Source organism: Magnolia sinica, chromosome 18, assembly GCF_029962835.1.
Source record: "Magnolia sinica isolate HGM2019 chromosome 18, MsV1, whole genome shotgun sequence".
NCBI lineage: Eukaryota > Viridiplantae > Streptophyta > Magnoliopsida > Magnoliales > Magnoliaceae > Magnolia > Magnolia sinica.
In genome coordinates, this window is record NC_080590.1 from 41417671 (window position 1) to 41423670 (window position 6000).

The window sequence follows — 6000 nt, forward strand, 5'->3', positions numbered from 1 at the left end:
GAGGTGGACAACCACGTTATAGTCCATCTATGCAAAGAAAGATTTCTAACTGGGGCGTACAACAAGTTGAAGAATAAGAAGATTGGACTGGTACCAATCATCCAAAAGATCAATGATAACGCTTACGTTGTTGGTCTTCTAGATGACCTAACGATCTCATGGACTTTTAACGTTGCGGACCTGACCGAGTATCATGAACTAGAGCAGGATGAGAACTCGAGGACAAGTTCTTTTAAAGTGGAGGGGAATGATGTAAAGTGGGTCGCGGACAGTTTCATGGCCAAGATGGATCAGAAAAGGCCCGGTCGACAACATAAGTGATTCAGAGCATCAGACCTTAAATTAGGCATATCTCGTAATCCGGAATGAGTTATTGGTCGTAAAATATATGATTTTGGGGTAGAGTGAACTACTTTAGCCACCTAACCTGCTATGCCAAGTTGCGCAAGCCAGATTTACGAAATACCACCAGATCGATGGTCATTTTCCTATTTCAATTCTGTTTTTACTATAAATAATAAGTTTTACTTTGATTATAACTCTTCATCTGTTGGGCTTAGGAGTTGTGCCCAACACAAGAAGTACTTAGAATAATTAGGAGAACAGCTTCGTGAAGCCAAATAAGACACTAACTATTTTTGGTTGAAAGCCTTACGCACTAGTACACATCACGACCGTCTATAAATAGTAACTTTACTATTTATAGTAAGTTGCAAATTCTAGGAGTTTTAGTTATAGTTTGATTCCGATTTCTCTCTCATTGCTTAGTATCCCTATTTAAAGGGTTGTGAACTCGTTTAATTCATTCATCAATCAATTTCAAATTTTATATAATTTATTTTCTATTTTGCTTGCTTTCTTTCTCATGAATTCAAGAAGTCTCTGTGAGGAGTTCAGAGAAGTTCCGTAAATTCAGAATAGTTATCCCCCTAAGGAAGATGGTGCTCGACCTCACGTCCTCCCCTGCGTCAACTTCTGATGTGTTTTGTCTTATTTCAGTCATGCATGTATCATTGTTGCTTTTACTTGGATGCATTTGGTTGACAAGCGAATTGAATTGCAAAACGAGGGGCATATGGTAATTAATGATTTTTCGTAGCATCGGCGATGAGGAAGTAGCCCATAAGCTGCACATAAATATTAGGCAGGGTCCACACGATTCGAATGCATGGTTACTGTATATTTGAACACACCTTCAAATTGGACCCAATAACCCAAAGTTTGCATCGGTATCGATTCTCAAGATTTTCTTGTACTAGAATTGAAACTGTGGTTTGTTTGGATTTTGATTGTTTGCAAGAGTAGATTATTTATCACGTGTAGGTTGATATTCAAATTGGACCCAATAACCCAAAGTAGCATCAACAGCCATAAGCTTGAATGCCCATCAATTGTAGGTTATTCTCTCTGACTTGATGCTTGCACTCCTATAAATGTTCTAAAGAAGAGTTCATCACGTGTTTCATACATTATCTAAATTTTTTGGAGAAAAATGACCTTAATGAGGCTTACCACAATTTTGAGGAACTGCACTTGTAGCATTTACCATTATAAAAGGAGTTTCAGCTGTCCTTGTACAATTTAATTTAATTTTAGCTATATTCATGGTACGCTAACTATAAAAGGAAAGATTGAAAATTTAGTGACTAGGATTTTTCAAGTTTGGAATTTTTGTGTGTGTGCATGCGTGCGTGCGGCACATGTAAAAACAGGGCAGAATAGGGATCTTACTTGTTCCTTACAAACAGGGAACTTGCCCTCTTATAATGGATCATTTTCTTTTGAAAGACAATTACTAAGAATGATCTCTCAATAACTTTATTAACATTACATCTACTTCCAAAGTGATATCCTTAATCATAAAGTACATCCTCTTACAATTAGAGGTCCCACATCTGCTGGCTCACCATGCCAATGCTAATATTTTCACTCTGTTTCTAGAAGTATTGTTGTTCCTTACTTTCAGTATTCCCATCAGACTGCTGCAGATGGTGTCTACAAATTTTGTCATTCAAGTCTTAACTGATAAGGCCAGCTAGATCAGGTTGTCAACATATATTAGATACCATCCAGTTTCATCCATGTCACCTAAAGCAGGTCAATGAAAGAATGCTAAATCAATTGTGAGCTGAGGAATAAATGATATATGGTCTCTTCTACAACACAACTTGATACTCACCTGTACTCAAAACAGAAGCCACCGCTGAGACGGTTACCAATAAGAATTTTATTCATGGTAGCTGTTCAACCAAATGCAAGTGCACTTGGTTGCACCTGAATATCCTTAAAAATTTTCTTCTGGCAATAACCTCTCCACCTCCAATCAAAACAGCACAAGGGGTGTGGATTGAGAACACCCCACGAACTGTCCCTAATCCAAACCTACAGTCAAGCCCATCTCAAGGATTATCTTATCTGGCTTACCAGCAATACATTGAAACAAATTTGCTTGGTGACAAAGAGTTGCTATACATGTTGGCTTTGGGTGTAGGTGCATTTATAGAGATATTGGACAATTCATATGTGAAATGCAGGTTGGCTTTGGAACCTACAGTTAACATGCCACTGTGAAGAAAACACCACAACTAGACAATTTTAGTAGTTGGTGGGACCCACACATCAGCAGGTGAGGGTACCAATATACCAAAAACCATGTGCCCATGGATTCTAGTTGTACAACTGCAAGCTTAAATGGCACTTTAAAGTACTGAATATATGGACAGGTATTTTTAGAACATTTCAAGCATGTGTATTTCTAATAAAATGCAAATTTAAAAAAGTAGTTTTTTCAGTTGCAATTTCTTCAATCTCTATTATTCTAGTAATAAAAACAGGAAGTGATATTTAGATAAGAGCGTGTTTTGCCTATGTTGGTACGCAGGATATGTCACCCTATTAGAGCCCACATGCTAAGATGGTTTGATGATTTGAACCGTTCATGTTCACCTCATTGGAGTCCACAATTCCAACAAGCTATAATCTGCTGTGGATATCTCAATAGTAATCTTCATGGTCAAATCAATTATGTATTGCTAAATTCTAAAATGTAACTTCTTTGAATCTCAATTCTCAAATGGCAATATGTTGTATGATTGAATTTTGTATGATTGCCTTTCATGTTGGAATGCATGTGTGCCAATGCTTGGATGCATTCTTGACAGGCACGGGGTTTAACCAGCATAGTTCTTGATCCCCATTGCACGTATCTATATATATATATATATATATATATATCTATATATATATATATATATATATATATATATCTATATATAATTAATTAATTAATTAATTGACAACTAGATCATTCAAAGAGGGATGATTTACCTTATTTTAATTTTTATTTTATTATTATTTTTTTTAATGAATTTGAAATCATTCAACTTATTATTGTGAATATTATTTTAATATTCATTTTTAGGGCTAGCTAATGAATGGGCTATGTCCAAACTCAAGTTTGATGGATTTTATCTTTGAGGAACCCACAAATCCTCATGATCAGGCATGAATTATAGGCATTGTTAGGCTTGATTTCTACAATTAATGAATATACAAAATGCTGCATAAAAGCTAACATGTTTTCTACCGGTGCAGTTTCAAGAGTTAACAATTGTGACAATGATGGTTCGAGTGTAGCAACAAAGTTGAATAATGGAATTTATGTAATTTTATCTTTTACGTTTTAAATATAAAAATTAAAAATTAAAAAAATAAATTTTTTTTTTATAAAAAAATGCAGATTTCAATCAAATATAAATAGTGGCATGCACATATGCAACCACGTGAAAGAGCATAAGTTTTGAATAAAAATTCATACCAGATTAATTTATTTATGCACTATTATTTGATTAAGATGGATTTGCGGAACACACGGAGTCTGAATTTTGCAGACAAGGGATGTGATGACGTCTCCTCTTACACCGTGTTACGTGACAAATACGAACTTGGCATTAGAAACAGTGTTACTGTTACCCTTATCTTGGGACCACCTTGATTTATGTATATTCTGTATCCACACCGTCCATCCGTTTTTCTTTGTCATTTCAGGGCAGTATTCCAAAAATGAAGCAGATCGAAATTATCCGGTGGATCATACCACATGAAACAGTTGTCATTGAAAACCCCTTATCATTAAAAACTTATTAGGTAGTTCCCTAGTATTTATTTGCTATCCAATCTGTTGATAAAGAGAAAAAATAAATATCAGCTTTGATACAGAATTCCTGTGGCTCATCAATGGTTAATCACCACTGTTTTCTATGGTATGGTCCACCTAATGATTGAACCGATTATTATTATTATTATTATTATTATTGGAATAAAACGTATAGACGGCATGAATACACTACGGAACATTATCTTAATAATAATAATAATAAAATAATAAAAAATAGACAGCATGAATACGGAATACATATATCAAAGTGGCGCTAAGGTAAGGACCTCACAGTCATAGGTGAGTGTTTATCACACCGTCCATCCATTTCTTCTTATCATTTTAAATCATAACCTCAAAAATAGAGAAGATCCAAGGTTCAAATGAACTACACGGTGGGGATTAAATTGCTACCGTTGAAAAACTCATGTGGTGTGGTCCACTTGAACTTTGGATTTGCCTTTAGGTTTCATCTAATAATCTAAAATGATATTGAAAAATAGATGGACGGTTTGGATAAAATTCATACATCACGATTGTCCCTCAGTAGCCCTTGGAGCCTCCGCTTGTCCCGAGCTCTGAACTGGCGGATGTAGTACCTAATCCGCGCCCGCATCCTAATATGGACATGACGGAGAAGGTGCCTGAATAGGGTTTGAGTGGGGGTACTTTGGTCGCGGGGGGAACTGTTTTACCGTGTCCAACAGTACGAGCCCGACACGATGAGCGGCTGAAATGTATGCAGGAGGCGAAGCTGCGAAGGTGCCGTGCAAGAAGATTACAACCAATTTGTTCTTTTATAGATGGTTTAGTAGGACGCGGATTGCGTTCTACCGTCCGGGCAGGGATCTGTGGGGCCCACAGTGATGTAAGTGTTTTATCCACGCCGTTCATCGTTTTTATAAGATTATTTTACAGTATGTGATAAAAATTGAAGCACATCCACACCTCCGGTGGATCACATTAGAGGAAGCTGAAGTGATATGACACTCACCGTTGAAACCTTTCTAAGGGCCACAGTGATGTTTTTTTACTATCCAACCTATTAATAAGGTCATGAAGACGTGGATGAAGTGAAAACACAAATATGAGCGTGATCCAAAACTTCTCCAGCTCCCAAGAAGTTTTTAATGGTGAACGTTAAATCCCAACTTTCTGGTCCACTTAAGACCTGGACCTGCATAATTTTTTGGATCATACATTAAAATGATCTAAGAAAAACGATGAACAGTGTGGATAAAACACTTACATCACGGTGGGCCCCACAGATCCCTGCCCGGACGGATGGGGGTAGGACGCAATCCGCGTCCGGTTTCGCAAGGCTGGTTGTGTATTTTTTTTTTTAATACCTTTGTCTAGTAAGTTTTGTATATATGATCACAGTGTCCAGTTATGCGGCGATTGTTAATCATGCAACGTATTTTTAGGACGCTCTGCGGAGATTGCTTAATCATGCAGAGTATTTTAGAATTCCATCCTAGTTTTGCAAATTAGAGTCTTGAGTCTTGCAAACGGTTTCGGCATACTGGGCACCAATGGACGCCGCTTGCAAAATGGATGCGGGTATATATATATATATATATATATATAGAGAGAGAGAGAGAGAGAGAGAGAGAGAGAGAGAGGAAGCTAGATGGGGCCCTCCATGTCGTTGGTTAGAAATCCACCCCCTTCTCTGAATTTGAAATTTTCCTGTTGTGTTTGCATCCCTAATTCACAGTACCCTTGATGCAAAAGTAGCTATATGCATAGTATATTTAGAGAGGATTTAAATTTAATTACTAAATTATCTTTAATATTTCTAATTAGTGTAAGTATATAACGTTTCACGCAATGGCTGTAAT

The 6000-nt window shown here is 36.7% G+C and overlaps 1 long non-coding RNA gene across 1 annotated transcript in view; it reads left to right on the forward strand.

Moving 5' to 3' along the window:
* Positions 1 to 4905, forward strand: part of LOC131232449 (uncharacterized) — a 91626-nt gene extending 86721 nt beyond the window's left edge. The window contains exon 3 of the long non-coding RNA XR_009164839.1: positions 4884 to 4905. This is a non-coding gene — a long non-coding RNA (uncharacterized LOC131232449). The remainder of the gene's footprint in view (positions 1 to 4883) is intronic.
* Positions 4906 to 6000: the final 1095 nt, after the last annotated feature.